Genomic DNA, 17,184 nt, shown 5'->3' on the forward strand with positions numbered 1-17,184 from the left:
TGTTATCAGCTGCTATAGTTGGTGTCCCATTAACTTTAGGAAGAAAATGCCAAAAATTAATCTGCTTTAAGTAGCATATGATGGGTCAAACTAGGGTTTTTCTCATGATTCGGAATCCATTGCAAGCTTGGGTTTTGCACCAAAAACATTCTTTGGGCTAAAAATGGCCCCCACAAAACTGTGAAAAGCCGTTTTAGCCCAAGGAATGTTTTTTTTTGTGCAGAACACATGCTTGCGATGGATTCAGAATCATGAAAAACCCCTAGTTGGACCCCTCATATGCTACTTAAAGCAGATTCATTCTTTAGCATTTTTGTCCTGCATAGTAAAGTTAATGAGACACCAACTTTAGCAGCTGATAACACCAATTTAGCTGTGTCTCAGAACGGGTTATCATACCAAAATATAATCTACAGATATAGAGCTTCTACTTCTGCTAAGTAACCTTTGCCACCTTTCCGAGAGCGACATCTCGTATGGCCCATGGACTAGGATTGTGTGGATGAAAACCTGAGGAGCAGAGGCACAGTCAGTGACTTTACCGGTCGGCAACTGACAAACTGGCAAGGGCTGGGGTGAGGAACCAGGGCTTTTATCTTCTCTGCTTGATTGCGGGATCCACCCCAGGTGCGCAGCCAGCCAACAGCAGGATGAATTGGGCATCGAGAACAACGCCCAGGCAGACCTGCACGCACACAAACCAGCCAGGACAGACACGAAAGAGAAAGAACACACTATAACAGAAAATGAAAAACAGCCAGCCCATAACATTAGTATAATATAGGTGCTATGCATTTAATCCTGGGGAAATAATGAATAAATACATTGTTTAATGTGTATATATTGTATATTATCTCCCGTTTTCAGCGGCTCCTCAGTGCTGGGGTTGGTTTTTAAAAGTGGCCATGTGAAGGATCTACTTCAAGTGAAATGAAAAAAATAAGAAAAAAATAATAGTAATTATAATAATCGTTGTTTGTATAGCACCTTTCATGACATGAAATGCAGCTCAAAGTGCTTTACAGAGCAAAAATTAAGCACAAGTGCTTTGCAAATGATCAACAACAAAGCAGAAAAGTGAAAACATAATAATTTAAAAAGGTCAGTGAATCTGTCAAAAACAAAACAGTGCGGACATGAATAACAGCACAGAGACTTGCAGAATGCTGATTCACCTTGTTTTTTATGTCATTGTTGTACTGTAGGCACTTCCAACAGTTCTGCACTAGAATACCTGAGGGGGCGATTTGAACATACAGTATAGGCAGGCAGTTATAGAGATACCACAGAGAGCTTTATAAACAAGTAGAATAATTTTAAAATCAATCAGAAAAACAACCGGGAGCCATGTGTAGTGAAGCTAAAACTGGAGTAATATATTCTTTTGAGAACAAGAGAAACTAGGTGCTCAGGAGGTAGCAGCAAAGTTAAAAACGTGTGGTGGGTGCTACTAGGATCAGTGGGATAAAACTAGAAAAAAGAGAAGGAGGATCCGAGCACTCAAAAAGTTAAAAAGGAGGGGAACGGACGTAAAAGCAGTGTACTTTATTTCATGACAAAATAATAAAAGCCGACATGTTTCGACCCATTCAGGGTCTTCATCAGGGCATATGCCCTGATGAAGACCCTGAATGGGTCGAAACATGTTGGCTTTCCGTTCCATGTCCGTTCCCCTCCTTTTAAACTTTTTGAGTGCTCGGATCCTCCTTCTCTTTTTTCTAATATATTCTTTTATCTTAGATTAGTTAAAACTCTGGCTGCCACATTTTGAACAAGTTGTAGTCTGTCAGTAGTTTTCTTTGGCAGGCTAGAAAGACCTGCATTGCAGTAGTCAAGCTGAGAGAAGACAAAAGCGTGGATCAACATTTCTGCATCGTCCAACGACAGATAAGCTTTAAAATTAGCACAATATTTGGTGAAAGAAGGCAATCTTGGTGACGTGATTAAAATTCTATTCAGCATCAATAATCACCGCAGGTTTCTTTACTGAAGTGAGCTGTCTCAGTCCTCAGCCAGGTTACCTTATTAGTCTACTTATTATTGATTCTCTCTGCTCGCCAGAACCAATTATGAGAACTTCTGTCTAATACTCTGTCTTAAGGCCCGTTTACACTGGGCCGAACCCGGCCCCGATTCCCCGGGGCCGATTGTCGGGATGATCCCCCGGGGAAATCGTTCGGTCGGCCCCGGAATCGGTCTTGAGTTTGAACAGTACCCCGACACGATCGGATTATGTTAATTCGCTTTTTATGACCTCGGGACTCGTCGGGAGCGCTCACGATAATATCAAAAAAGCTTGATATTTTCGGGTCATCGGGTAGGAATCCTTTACAATTATTGTCGTCTGAATGAGCTCACGGGATTGCTTCAAATTATATGAAGCCAGATCCTCCTCCCTTTTTTTTATGCTGCGCAGAGTGTAGGCTATTCTGTCACCTCACAATAGAATAGCCTACACTTTTATTATTATTATTAGCCTACTTACTTTTTACTTTAGCCTACTTTCTCCCTAAAATGTTGTAATCACTTGTTCAAAAACGTTATAGCCTATAGCGTTCTTTTTTTTCCTTTTTTTCTTCTGCGCAGTCATTTGACGACGTCTCTCCACTGAAGTAGCAGTATCCAATCCAACATGTCCCGTTCGCAAAGTGAACCCTTTCATCATTATCCATCTTTGTTCAATGGTCCAAAACAGAGCTACCATGACAACAAAGTGACACGTTCTGACATGAATGACACAAGTCACTGGTCACTGCCATGAATACTTTTGGATATGAATTTAAACCATTGCCTACCCGTGCTGTGCGTGCGCAGACAGAGCGCGTTCATTTGGTTACAAGCAATCATATTCCCCATGGCCATGATCTCAAGGCTAGCCACGTCGGGTTTCATCATTAACTCCAGCATAGTGTACAGTATATAAATTGAGAGACCCCACGGTTACGTTTTGGATATTAATTTAACCCAATTTCGGCGACGAGCGCAATGCACGTTTGACTTGAGTGCTTGAATTAGCGATCATGTACCGTTCCTGCGCGGGCTGGTCTTCTCCTAGGTGGGCCGTGGACCCCCAAATAAATCATCCGCAGCGTGCGTGCGCGGGGCTGGGCACAGCCAGGTTTGGAGCTTCGGGTTTTATCCATATTTAAAAGGACTCGCGTCACTGTATAAATTGGAGGCTCACGCGTCACGGTAGATCACAGCGGCGCAATCTTAAAATATAGACTGTTAAAGCACTTAACAGTAGACATATTCATTATTTATTTTTTATTCTTTTGGTCGGCAATGTGCAAGCCCATGGCACCTTCCGCGACCCCACGTTGTTTGAGAACCGTCTTTCCGTGAAGGCTGGAGCCTTGTTTCTTTATTCAATCAACTGCCAGAAAAAATAAAATAAAACTTTTTCCCCACTCAACTCTGGCCCGAGATCGCTAGGGGTGGTCATCCAGGATATCTGGCTCATTTGTAATGGTCTGAGATATTTCACTTGGCACAGCGGGATATACCGGGCCCGAATTCAAGACACAGGATCGCTGTTGTTTGAAATGAACACCGATAAACCCCCGGGGACGACATCTGATCTGATGCAACATCGCATCTCGTCTGGGTGGGCCCTTAGAAGGGCACTTGGTGGAGGCAAAACTCTGCATCGTGCATTATCTTTCGTCGAACACATGGCCATGGTCATTGATTCTCCCGTACCGCACACATCACTTTCAGCATTTAAATTAACACGGCAGGACTTTGCTGTGATGAAGGTGTCACACGCATTCATCATTCACCTAACAGGAACTGGCAGTCCCAGCACGGCCTTCCCGCCATGCTTTATTACATCCTCACAACAATGACATAAAACCTCCTGGCATGCCAATTATACCCACCTGAACGCTGCTGTGACCAGGGGTGTCACACCAAATTCTGGGCCCCGGGTACAAGGATTCACTGCGGGCCCCCCATGAATGTTAACTATTGAAAAATAGCAGATATACAAGCTCACAGCGTGGCACCGAGTGTCGCGCTGCGAGCTTGTATATCTGCTATTTTTGAAAAATCGTGAAAATGTGTGCAAGAAACCTATGTCAAGGACCCCCAAGATGATATGTATTTGGCCACGGACCCCGATCTCAAAATATTTAGTTCCAGGGACCCCCAGAAGCAAAGTTTGAGTTAGTATTTTTTCTTTGAGTTAGAAAAAATACATATATTCAAAGATTTTCACACATTTTCACAACTTTTCAAAAATAGCAGATCTACAAGCTCGCAGCGCGGCACTCGGTGCCGTGCTGTGAGCTTGTATATCTGCTATTTTTCAATAGATAAAGTTATTAGGGCCCCTCCACCTTGGGCCCCAGTAACTCAGTCCCACTTTCCTACCCCTTGTGACGCCCCTGGCTGTGACGGACAATTTGCAGCCCCGCGTTGCTGCTGGCTTTATTGAATGCGAAGGTTACCGTAAATACGTCTCGAAGGAGACAACAGTAATTAGTGGAGAATTCTGAGGCAAGAGAAAAATGTTTGACCAAGGCAGCCATAGGCCAGTAAGGCCACTAGCACTGGCCTTGAGAGGGCATGTGTGTCGCTAATACAAAACAACCTCATTATACTGCAGACAATCACAAACATTTATCATATCATGGTTTGAATAAAGAATTCGCACTAAGACCCAACAGATTGTATAGACTGTGATTAACTTGTTTTCGATGGGAGGAGATGAAGGCCAAACAATTCCTACAGAGTAAAAGAAAAACAAAAGCCAGGCATCTTTTCAAACGGTACAATGGGTTTGAAGGCTGTGACTTCGCCTGACTTGCATCTTGTCAGTCACGACCTCTGAGCATCCGACCAATATGTCTGAGTCATGGTGTCTGGGGTGGTAGCACACGTTGAACCCAGTGAACTGTCTGACAAAGACACAGAGTTCTCCATCCATTATATCATACATGCATGGGCAACTGGCCATGGCCATGGCCACCCTTCACTTAATTTGTGCATTGATTGATTGAAGACTTTATTAGACGTTTGCATAGAAAAAAGGTACAGTTTCATGACGTTTACTGGTAGTTTACTGGTACAAGGTCAACTAAAAGGAGATCCTAGAAAAGACTGAGCTTATTTAAACCATTGAAGTATCTCATAACATTGAATGACAGACGGATAGAACACAGTACTATGCAGTAGATATAGTAAAACAAAAAAGTAAAAAATAAATGAAATACAGTGCAAAACATAGTAGGTAAAGTAGGTCGGTAAATACAAAGATCAAAGATTGCTAAAACCAATACAAAACACAAACACAGAACCACACTTCCCTTCATTGCACAACCCCTATTGCACTTAAAGGGATATTTCACTTTAAAAAGAACTTCTAGTCATTTTATCTACTAATCAGGCTTTTATGAACACCCTGAACAGTTTTTAAGTTGCTTGATTCAATATTTAGATATTTGATGTAATTGTTATCAGGCAGGCCATGTTACCCTTTAAAGCTGACGTCAACACCAGGAAGTTGCTGAGAAATTTGCTGAGTGCGCGTGCGTGGGCGGGCCGTGAATAGGGTCTATAAGTCATTAATTTGTAGTCAGCAAACTAATGAAGCCTAGATCTGGTGATGCATACCTCATGCTAAACTTGTACTTTTGTATTTAATGTTTCTTTAAAGCAGGTTAGTCTCATCCAGATTAACAATATATTTGACAAGAACCCTGACCAAACAAAGAAAGCAGGACAATGTCACAGACACTGTAGGGCAAGCTAAACTGTACTGTTTGCCAGTTAAGTTACTAGTTACTCTTACTCAGTAATAATTAAATAATTACTGAGCTACACTAAAAGCCCTTGTTTTCAAAATAAGTAGCTAGCTACACTACAAATTAATGACTTATTGTAGTACACAGCTATATTGAAGCTACTATAATAATAATAATTGCAACCATAGGTTGCAGTTAACTATGAAAACCGTCACATCTTGTCCATAATCTTGTCCGTATCTTCTCCGTATCTTGTCCGTAATGCCTCTATGTCTATAGCTGCTAACCTGTTGTGACATCACATCGTTGTGACATCACATTGTGACATCACATTCCGTACTTGTCCCTTGTATGCCCATTGTATGCCCATATATGGAGATCCCTGGTCTCCATATACCGGTATGTCTATAGCTGACCTATGACTTCACATTGTTGTGACATCACATTGTGACATCAGATTCCGTCCTTGTCCCTTGTATGCCCATATGGATGACAATATTAAGCCCATAGCTTGCCCTAGTCAAAAAATCCTTTAGGATTCCGATAGAAAAATCCTATAGAAAATCCTTTAGGATTCCGATAGAAAAATCCTTTAGAAAATCCTATAGGATATCTTCTTATAGTATTATAAAATCCTTTAGAAAATCCCATTAAGAATCCTTTACAGTTTTGGAACAGATCCTATTGGATATTTTCTTATAGGATAATAATCCTTTAGAAAATCCCATTCAGAATCCTATAAGAATCCTTTACAGTTTTGGAACAGATCCTATTGGATATTTTCTTATAGGATAGGTGCCTTGCCTGGCTGCCACCTACCAACAGGGGGTGGTGTTGTGCTGACTGATTTATCAGGCTATCAGTGTTAAGACATACAGTATTAGATTTGACATTATCATTGACATCTTGAGTGAGATTCGAACTTACAACCTCCCGTGCTTGAATCCTGCCCTGATCCTCTGCGCCACAGCTCCTGTTAGTAAGGATTGGTTTTTGGTCCTATTTGACATTTTATAGGATCCAATAGGATTTCCCCTACACAAATCCTATTGGATTTTTTCTTATAGGATTATTATCCTATAAGAAAATATCCAATAGGATCTGTTCCAAAACTGTAAAGGATTCTTATAGGATTCTTAATGGGATTTTCTAAAGGATTTTTCTATCCTATTGGATTTTTTTCTTATAGGATTATTATCCTATAAGAAAATATCCAATAGGATCTGTTCCAAAACTGTAAAGGATTCTTATAGGATTCTTAATGGGATTTTCTAAAGGATTTTTCTATCAGAAATCCTACAGTTCCAATAAAATCCTATTGGAACTTTGAAAAATCCTATTGGATTTCCAAAGTTAGATATAACCCAATAGGATCCTATTGGAACTTTACAAAATCCAATTGGATTTTGCAAAGTTCCAATAGGATCCTATTGGACTTTCCAAAGTTAGATATAACCCAATAGGATCCTATTGGAAATTTGCAAAATCCTATTGGATTTTCTAAAGTACCGATAGAATCCTATAGGACTGTATTGGAAATTTGTGAAAAACCAATAAGATCCTATAGGATTTTCAAAATCCTATAGGATTATATTGGAAATTTCGAAGATCCTATAGGATTTTTTGACTAGGGTGGAATGCCCATATATGGACATATTTATTGTGTGAGTCTTATCTGGTCTATAACATAAGACATCTATGATGTCAGTCAGACGTCAGTCACATCCATATTTGGGAAAATATTTTGTCCACATTTTGTCCAACTTAAACAATCCACCGCAACTCGAATCACACTTGCAAATGAATTCCGTAATGTGTGAATTCCGTCCGAATTCCGCGACCTTGCGTAGCGCAGCTTTTCACACTTAGGCGTATTGCTGGTAATAATAATAATAATAATCATCATCAATTTTATTTATATTGCACTTTACGTTTGAAACAAACCTCAAAGTGCTACAGTACAGAATAAAACAAATACAAAATGAAATGAGAAGCAAGGGAGTGTACCGTAAATGAAAAGCTAGGACTAATGCAGTCGGTAATGTTGCAGAGGTTACTCAATGTTATGACATTGAGTAATTGAATAAAACATCCCCACCGACTGTGTAAATGCTACAAATGAACGGAGACGCTGGTACCAGCAGCATATGGTAGGTACATTTATTATACACTCCAAGGACCACCGTGGAAAAATAAGCCCCAAAGCCCCTTTTTTCGTTTCATCCTTTTGGTAAATAAAAGCATTGGTATATTGGTGCTTTTCAATGTAGGCTATTTCCCATTCACACACCGGCAACGTCGGAGGAAACCATGCAAGGCACCGACCCGCTCCACGGCAGCAATTAGTCGTTCCAGTATACCGAAAGTGGTGTAGTGTATCTTGTAGCCCAGTATTTCGTCAGGTACATGGGTATCTTAGAGGTGTAGTGTATCTTGTAGCCCAGTATTTCGTCAGGTACATGGGTATCTTAGAGGTGTAGTGTATCTTGTACACCAGGCTCATTGCAAGATGCTGTACTCTGTCAGCTACCATGAGCCACTAGTACTACCCCACGCTTGTGATTATCCGTAAGGTGAGCCTGAGATGGAAGGTTAAGCAGAGGCCTAATTAGTTTGTTTTTGGGCTGTTTTGGCCTTCTTTTTATATAGGATCCGCTACACCGAATCTCTTCAACAAATATATAGCCGATTGACTATTCTGGCTGAATGTTATTCACCCCCAGAATGATAGGGAAGCAAGGGGGTTCACCACGTGCACCACATAACAATAACATGTTGTACGTTATTCTTCTTTGTGTTCCCAGGAGGGCCGAGGGCTGTGCTCGCCGGTCAAACGCTCCCACCCCTATTATGCTGTTATATGGTAATCCTAGAGATCTGCCTCCAGAGACAAGAGGATGTCCGTGTTTCTAGAACTACTGTGGCGTAGGCTACGCCGTACGGTCAGGTGTGTCGCACCACATTCTGGGCCCTGGGTACAAGGATTCACTCACATTTTCTGCTTTAACTATTGAAAAACAGCAGATATACAAGCTCACAGCGTGGCACCGACCGAGTGCCACGCTGCGAGCTTGTAGATCTGCTATTTTTGAAGAGGGGGGGGGGGTGTGTGTGTGTGCAGGCGGGCAGGCGGGCGGGCGGGCGGGGGGGGGGGGGGGGGGGGGGGGTTCTGGTCCTGTTACAGATGTTGTCCAAAATCATGCAGATCGGTACACAGTATCTCTGTAGCCGTTAAATGGAACGGGTATTTCTTACATTGATGCTCCTACATATTAGCATGCAAGCACCAGTTAAAGTTACTTTCCATCCCTCATATACTGTGCACAGTGCACATCCCATAATCCACACACTGCACATCATTTCGGAGCTCATATCTTTGAACGGGTAAGGGCTAGTATTGATTGATTGATTGATTGATTGATTGATTGAAGACTTTATTAGAAGTTTGCATAGGAAAAGGTACAGTACAAGGTCAACTAAAAGGATACTTCAACCTTTTTTAAAACTCATATAACAGAATGACACAAATAAAACACAGTATACTATGCAGGAAAATATATATAAATAAAAACAGCTGTGAAACACAATGCAACATAATTGGTATTTACAATAGAAAGGTCAGGGGGGGGGGGGGGTAAGGAGCGGTTTTAAAGGAAGGTAGGGATTTACACTCCTTTAAGGCGTGGTGTAGTGTATCTTGTAGACCAGTATTTAGTCAGGTACATGGGTATCTTAGTGGTGTAGTGTATCTTGTAGACCAATATTTAGTCAGGTACATGGGTATCAAAGTGGTGTAGTTTATCTTGTAGCCCAGTATTTCGTCAGGTACATGGGTATCTTAGAGGTGTAGTGTATCTTGTAGACCAGTATTTAGTCAGGTACATGGGTATCTTAGTGGTGTAGTGTATCTTGTAGACCAGTATTTAGTCAGGTACATGGGTATCTTAGTGGTGTAGTGTATCTTGTTGACCAGTATCTAGTCAGGTACATGGGTATCTTAGTGGTGTAGTTTATCTTGTAGCCCAGTATTTCGTCAGGTACATGGGTATCTTAGAGGTGTAGTGTATCTTGTAGCCCAGTATTTCGTCAGGTACATGGGTATCTTAGAGGTGTAGTGTATCTTGTAGACCAGTATTTAGTCAGGTACATGGGTATCTTAGTGGTGTAGTGTATCTTGTTGACCAGTATCTAGTCAGGTACATGGGTATCTTAGTGGTGTAGTTTATCTTGTAGCCCAGTATTTCGTCAGGTACATGGGTATCTTAGTGGTGTAGTGTATCTTGTAGCCCAGTATTTCGTCAGGTACATGGGTATCTTAGAGGTGTAGTGTATCTTGTAGCCCAGTATTTCGTCAGGTACATGGGTATCTTAGTGGTGTAGTGTATCTTGTAGCCCAGTATTTCGTCAGGTACATGGGTATCTTAGAGGTGTAGTGTATCTTGTAGCCCAGTATTTCGTCAGGTACATGGGTATCTTAGAGGTGTAGTGTATCTTGTACACCAGGCTCATTGCAAGATGCTGTACTCTGTCAGCTACCATGAGCCACTAGTACTACCCCACGCTTGTGATTATCCGTAAGGTGAGCCTGAGATGGAAGGTTAAGCAGAGGCCTAATTAGTTTGTTTTTGGGCTGTTTTGGCCTTCTTTTTATATAGGATCCGCTACACCGAATCTCTTCAACAAATATATAGCCGATTGACTATTCTGGCTGAATGTTATTCACCCCCAGAATGATAGGGAAGCAAGGGGGTTCACCACGTGCACCACATAACAATAACATGTTGTACGTTATTCTTCTTTGTGTTCCCAGGAGGGCCGAGGGCTGTGCTCGCCGGTCAAACGCTCCCACCCCTATTATGCTGTTATATGGTAATCCTAGAGATCTGCCTCCAGAGACAAGAGGATGTCCGTGTTTCTAGAACTACTGTGGCGTAGGCTACGCCGTACGGTCAGGTGTGTCGCACCACATTCTGGGCCCTGGGTACAAGGATTCACTCACATTTTCTGCTTTAACTATTGAAAAACAGCAGATATACAAGCTCACAGCGTGGCACCGACCGAGTGCCACGCTGCGAGCTTGTAGATCTGCTATTTTTGAAGAATCGTGAAAATTTGTGCACGTTTTTTTCAAAACCTATGTTTCTATGTCAGTGGTGCTCAAACCTTTTCATGTGAAGGACCCGCAAAATGCTATGTATTTGGCCACGGACCCCCATCTAAAATGTTTAGTTCCAGGGACCCCCCAGAAGCAAAATTTGAGTTACAAACGTTTGCTTAAAAGAATACATTCAAAGATTTGCGCTCATTTTCACGACTTTTCAAAAATTGCAGATCTGCAAGCTTGCTTGTATATCTGCTATTTTTCAATAGCTAAAGTATAAAATAATTCCAGGCCGCTCCACCTTGGGCCCTAGTAACTCAGTCCCACTCCCCCCCCCCCCCCCCCCCCCACCTTGTGACACCCCTGCGTACAGTACAGTTGCAGTTGATTTGTTCAGCGAGAGACCAACGTTTGGGGCCCAGGAGATGTAATGGAGGTTTTCTTGCGTTTGTTTCCTCGTATAGTTTGGCCCCTGGGCTTTTCCGTCTCCGTGGTGAGTTCTTGACCTTGGAATTCCAAGAAGCACCGGCGTGGCTTGCACAAAATGACCCACAGAGGTATATTAGCCTATACGCCTCTTTTTTTTGTGTGATGTCCGTTGATTCCACGATATTCCCTCTAGTGTTCAACGCGAAGGAAATGCACTTCTTTTGCGGATGGGTGAATCGAAAATGAGCATTTTTAATTCATATAACGTGCATTTGAGCACCCTGAAAAGCGCTCCAGGGTACATGAATAATACAATTATTATTTAATTATTATTAACTTTGACAAACTGAATCGAAGGAAAACGGTGTCTCCTGTTGTTTCCTGCAGATCACAGGGCCCCTGATTCAGCCCGGGAAAAAGAGTTGGAGAGGCCCTCATTGCGCGCTATAGAGAGAGAGATTTCTCTATAGCGCTTCTGCTACTCAAAGATTTATATGTTAACATTATGAACTTAAATACATACTGTATATATTTGACATAAAGACTAATGCTAAGTCATTAAGATACTAATATATACTGATGTAATTAAAGCTAGTCATGTTTGCATGGTTGGAATTGTAACAGCTTAATTCAATACCATATCAGTATTACAATATTAACCTGCGGGCCGCATTAAGTGAAGGTGGGGGGCGCATGTGGCCCCCGGGCCGCCAGTTGCCCATGTATGCCCTAGGGGTCCCGGACTCCCTGTTGAAGACCCTTGCCCTATATATAACCTGTATATAACGACTCAATGTGACATAGCTCTGTTTACACAATGCTGCACGGTACCCCTCCAACTGTATACACTTTCCCCATTTTCAACGGTTTTCATCATATTTGGACACTTGCTTTGGCAATGTAAATGTTTGTTTTCTCATGCATGCCAATATAGCTCCTTTAAATTGAACATTGAATTGCATACATGCAGGCTCTCTGAAATCTGCAGCAGATGTGGCAAATGTCCAAAGAAACTGAGGCAAATTCAGTTTGTTTTTCGCAAACACATGGGATATCCTGGAGGATTACACTGAGTCAAGGACATCTCACAGATCGAGCCAGAGGGAGATGGAGGTTCTTGGGTTTGTTTTCAGTACAGCTCTGCTCGGCCCCTGGGCTTTCCCTCTCTCTGTGGTGACTGAGGTCTGCCTTTTGGAATGAATTACGAGATGCGCCGTGCACAGAGTTACACAGATTGTTCTGTGTGTTCCCATATAAGAAGGGAATATTGTCAGAAATAGTGTCATATCCTGGGATAAATTCCTTACCAAAAGATTTCTTCATCAATGTGTTTGTAAACACATTCTAGTGTCTAGTAACACATCCCACAAAGACTGAAATTCACTTTCCCTAGGAGAATCAGTTAAAGCTGATGGAAGTTGGAGTCCCATTAAATTAACTATACAGGATAAAACACACCAAAATAAATATGCTTTAAGTAGCATGTGAGGGTTCAAACTAGGGGTTTTTAATGATTCTGAATCTATTGCAAGCATTTGTTTGGCACGGAAAACATTCCTTGGGTTCAAGGCGGCTCCCACAAAACTCATCACTAAACAATAATTGTATGGGGGCTGTTTCTACCCAAAGGAATGTTTTTTGTGCAAAACAAAGGCTTGCAATGGATTCAGAATCATTAAAAAAAAACCTAGTTTGACCCCTCACATGCTACTTAAAGCATATTTATTTTGGTGTGTTTTATCGTGTATAGTTAATTTAATGGGACTCCAACTTTCATCAGCTGTAACGGATTCTCCTAGGGAAACAATAGGAATTTCAGTCTTTGTGGGATGTGTTACTAGACACCTTTACAAACACATTGGTGAAGATTTTTTTTGGTAAGGAATTTATTCCTGGACTTTTTACAGTATTCCCTTCTTAATAGGAATGAATGGACTACGTATGCGATAAGGTCTTGCTGCGCGGTCATTATGGCGTATATGGACCCGACAGGCTGATAACTCCCCAAGGCGCAGCCGAGGGGAATTATCAGCCTGAATGTCCTTGTTTACAGACGGCTGAAAGTGTTCTACAAGTGTTGCGCTGGGTGTCCCCCACAGCGTGAGACGGTCGCCTTGGAAAACAAGCAAGTGCTGGTCAAATAGAATCCATTTTCTGATACTGCGCCGTTTATTTCTCGCCTCAAATATCTTTAAAAACATTCTTGAGAGCAACGTTTAGTTGTAAATGACGCAGTGTGTTTGTTTACATGGCTGACATGCTGACAAGATTCACGCAGTGCACCTTGACTGCAGCAGGTGTTCTGAGTCGTTGATTAGGCAGCGGTGATTATAATTCACCGCTGATTTCAGCGCTCGACCAATCAGAATCAAGCATTCGACCCAGGGGTATCGCACCAAATTATGGGCTCTGGGTACAAGGATTCACTACGGGCCCCCCATGAATGTTCTTCATAGGGAGAGGGGGTTTAACCCATTTAGACTGGGAATGCATCCCCTTGGGATAATAAAGGTATCTATCTATCTATCTATCTACACATTATTTTGTGCTTTAACTATTGAAAAATAGCTATTTTTGAAAAAGTCTTTGAATATTTCAAATCCTTCTAAGGTTTTTTGAAAAACCTATGCTTCTATGTCATTCTATTTTTCATGTGAAGGACCCCCAAAATTACATGTATTTGGCCACGGACCCCCATCTCAAAATATTTAATTCCAGGGACCCCCCAGAAGTTAAATTTGAGTGACAAATGTTTGCTTAAAAATACATACAGTATATTCAAAGATTTGCACACATTTTCACGACTTTTCAAAAATAGCAGATCTACCAGCTCACAGCGTGGCACTCGATGCCGCATTGTGAGTATTGTATATCTGGTATTTTCAATAGCTAAAGTATCAAATAATTTAGGCCCCTCCACTTTGGGCCCTTGTAACTTAGTCCCACATTTGTTCTGTGGCGGCAGTGGCTCAGGGGTAGAGTGGCCGGCAGAGTGGCCGGATGGCAACCGTGAGGTTTGATCCGTTTGATCCCAGGCTCCCCCAGAGTTAGCGTCGAAGTATATCGCCAAAATAACAGTCTGGGTTTCCGAGGCTAGCGTCGAAGCAATCTGGGAACCCAGATCAAAGAAAGGGCGAGGCCCACTCGATCTGTCTCTCTTCCTAGCGACTCTGAAGCTGTCTCGAGAGATTAGCGTCGAAGTGTCCTTGAGCAAGACGCTGAACCCCTAGTTGCTGCCGGTGTGCTGGTTGGTGCTGTGCATGGTTTCCTCTGCCATCGGTGTATGAATGTACGGTATGTGTGAATGGGTGAATGTAATGCACAATCGATAAAACGCACCATTATATATAAATGCACCGTTTACCATTTGCTGGCCCACAACAATAACCTACTTTACCTTGTGGAGACCTGTGCTCCGAAGAGCACTTCTCCTCGTTATGGCCATGTTTTCTTTCTGTCTTTCTGTGGGTGGACCACAATGGCTCTTTTGTGTTCGTCCACGTTGGCGTCGCTACTTTAATGACAAACACAATTTCCTGCTTCGTCTCTCTCTCAGTTAAGGCCGGGGTCTGTCAATAGCCAGACGATAGCCTTAGAGCTGTTGTGTGGGACATGAGAAAAGGCTTGCCTAGAACAGTATGATCGATTTGTTTTCAGTCTTTTCAGCCAAGTATGATGTACAAGTACTATGTCTTTTGAAACAGACTATCGTCTCTGTCAAGTCGTCACTGGCGGGCAGAAACCTCGTATCTCCAAGTTTCACATTTGTATGTTCTTTCGCAAAGTAAAGCCCTGCTTCATCGCACAAGGCCGTCGCACAAAAGTAGTGAAAACAGCAGATCTACAAGCACACAACGCCTCGCACTGCGAGGCGTTGTGTGCTTGTAGATCGGCTGTTTTCACTAGTTTAAATCGTTTTTAAAATTAAAAATGCCAAACGAACGGTTTTGGACATACAAGGTTTTCACCCGACAAGTGGAAACCTCTTTCGTCCAAAACTGTTACTTTTCAGGATTCAAATTAGATAATTAAAGAAATAGCTAAAAACTTGCGCCACGTTTCGAGCTTGTAGATCTTCTACTTGTTCTTGCATACTTGTGTGTGATGATGCCGTAGTGAACAGTAAGATCAAGTAGGGCATTCATTTTACAAGAAAAATGTAATAAAAAAAACATAATAGGTTTGTGCCCTGACAGCAACGATATATAATCATCAAACATATAATTTTCGAGATGTCTGAGTGAGTGTCTGTCTGTCTGTCTGTCTGTCTGTCTGTCTGAAACAGCGTTTCTCCTCGGTGGCTGGAGCAATTGATCTGAAATCGCATCACCATTAGCATTTGAACACACCTGACGTAACTGTGAAGCCCGTTTGTCACTTTCATAAATCATATGCCGTATATTAGCATTTTTATGGTGTATCTACTATCTATTCTGCATCTAGCATGAGGCATATCTATTCTGCATCTAGCATGAGGCAACATGTTTAACCAGCTCTGTGTGTGTGTGTGTGTGTGTGTGTGTGTGTGTGTGTGTGTGTGTGTGTGTGTGTGTGTGTGTGTGTGTGTGTGTGTGTGTGTGTGCAGGCAGGCAGGCGGGTGTGTGTGCAGGCGGGTGGGCGGGCGGGCGGGGGCGGGTGGGGTTGGGGGGGGGGTGATGGTGGGGTGGAACACAGTATCTGATCTCTGTAGCCATTAAACAAAACGGGGAATTTCTTACATTGATGCTCCTACATATTATCATGCAAGCACCAAAAGTTACTTTCCATCCCTCATCCCACATCCCATAACCCACACACAGCACATCATTTCGGAGCTCATATCTTTGAACGGGTAAGGGCTAGTTTTCCATTATAAACGAATACGATTTACTTGCAAAGCGATTATTCTCCCATGTGGGTAATAGTGTATGGAAGTCAGAGGTTCGGCGTCTTGTTCAAGGACACTTCGACACATACGGTCGGTATGTAGCCAGTTAGAGCCGGGGATCGATCCGTGAACCTATACGGTTCACAAGATGGCCACTTTATCTCCAGACAGAGCCACTGCTGTACAAATGATGCTGTATTATCATAGGCTAATCTACTCAGCAGCACATAAGTGATAACAATCGAATTAAAATAATTACAATGAAACGGGCCATTCTGCAATATGACCACTATTACGTTGGTACTTACTGTACTTACTGTACATTCAATTGTTTCTGAATGTCAGTGCTTGACATATTGTCAAGCAGCATGATGCGTTCTTTCCATGTTATTGCTTTTGTTTCAGTTCCCTCTGTCCTTTAATTCTATTGTTTTAAATGTATTGTACTGCACGCTGTTGTTATTGTTTTTTCCCCCCTGACTTTTCATGGAATGCACAACACACGCACACACACACACACGCACACACGCACAAATGCGCACACGCACGCGCGCGCACGCACACACACACACACACACACACACACACACACACACACACACACACACACACACACACACACACACACACACACACACATTTTATCCTTTTGATGGTGATGTGTAGATGTATTTTATGTGTAATGTACTGTATTTTTCCACATTATAAACATTGCCAATACACATCCCAATCAATCAATAAATCAATCTATATTGTGATGGCAATATTTGTTTCTACTCAAATACAATTTTGAATACAGGACTTTTACTTCTAACAGTATTTACAGATATATTTCTACACATACTAATAGTTCTTGTGGTGTTGCTAATGTACTACGTTGAGTAGGCTACTACTTCATCCACCCCTGAGTTCCAGTGAACCATTAATTACCATGCTGACAATACACTTTTTCCCATCTATAGAAATGCGTGCCATCATGCGAGGCATGCAGATTTCTAGATGCACATATCAAATCTTCCGTGTAAATGTATCCCTTTGTA

The sequence above is a fragment of the Nannobrachium achirus genome (assembly GCF_963921795.1).
Source record: "Nannobrachium achirus genome assembly, chromosome: 3".
In the NCBI taxonomy this organism is placed as follows: domain Eukaryota; kingdom Metazoa; phylum Chordata; class Actinopteri; order Myctophiformes; family Myctophidae; genus Nannobrachium; species Nannobrachium achirus.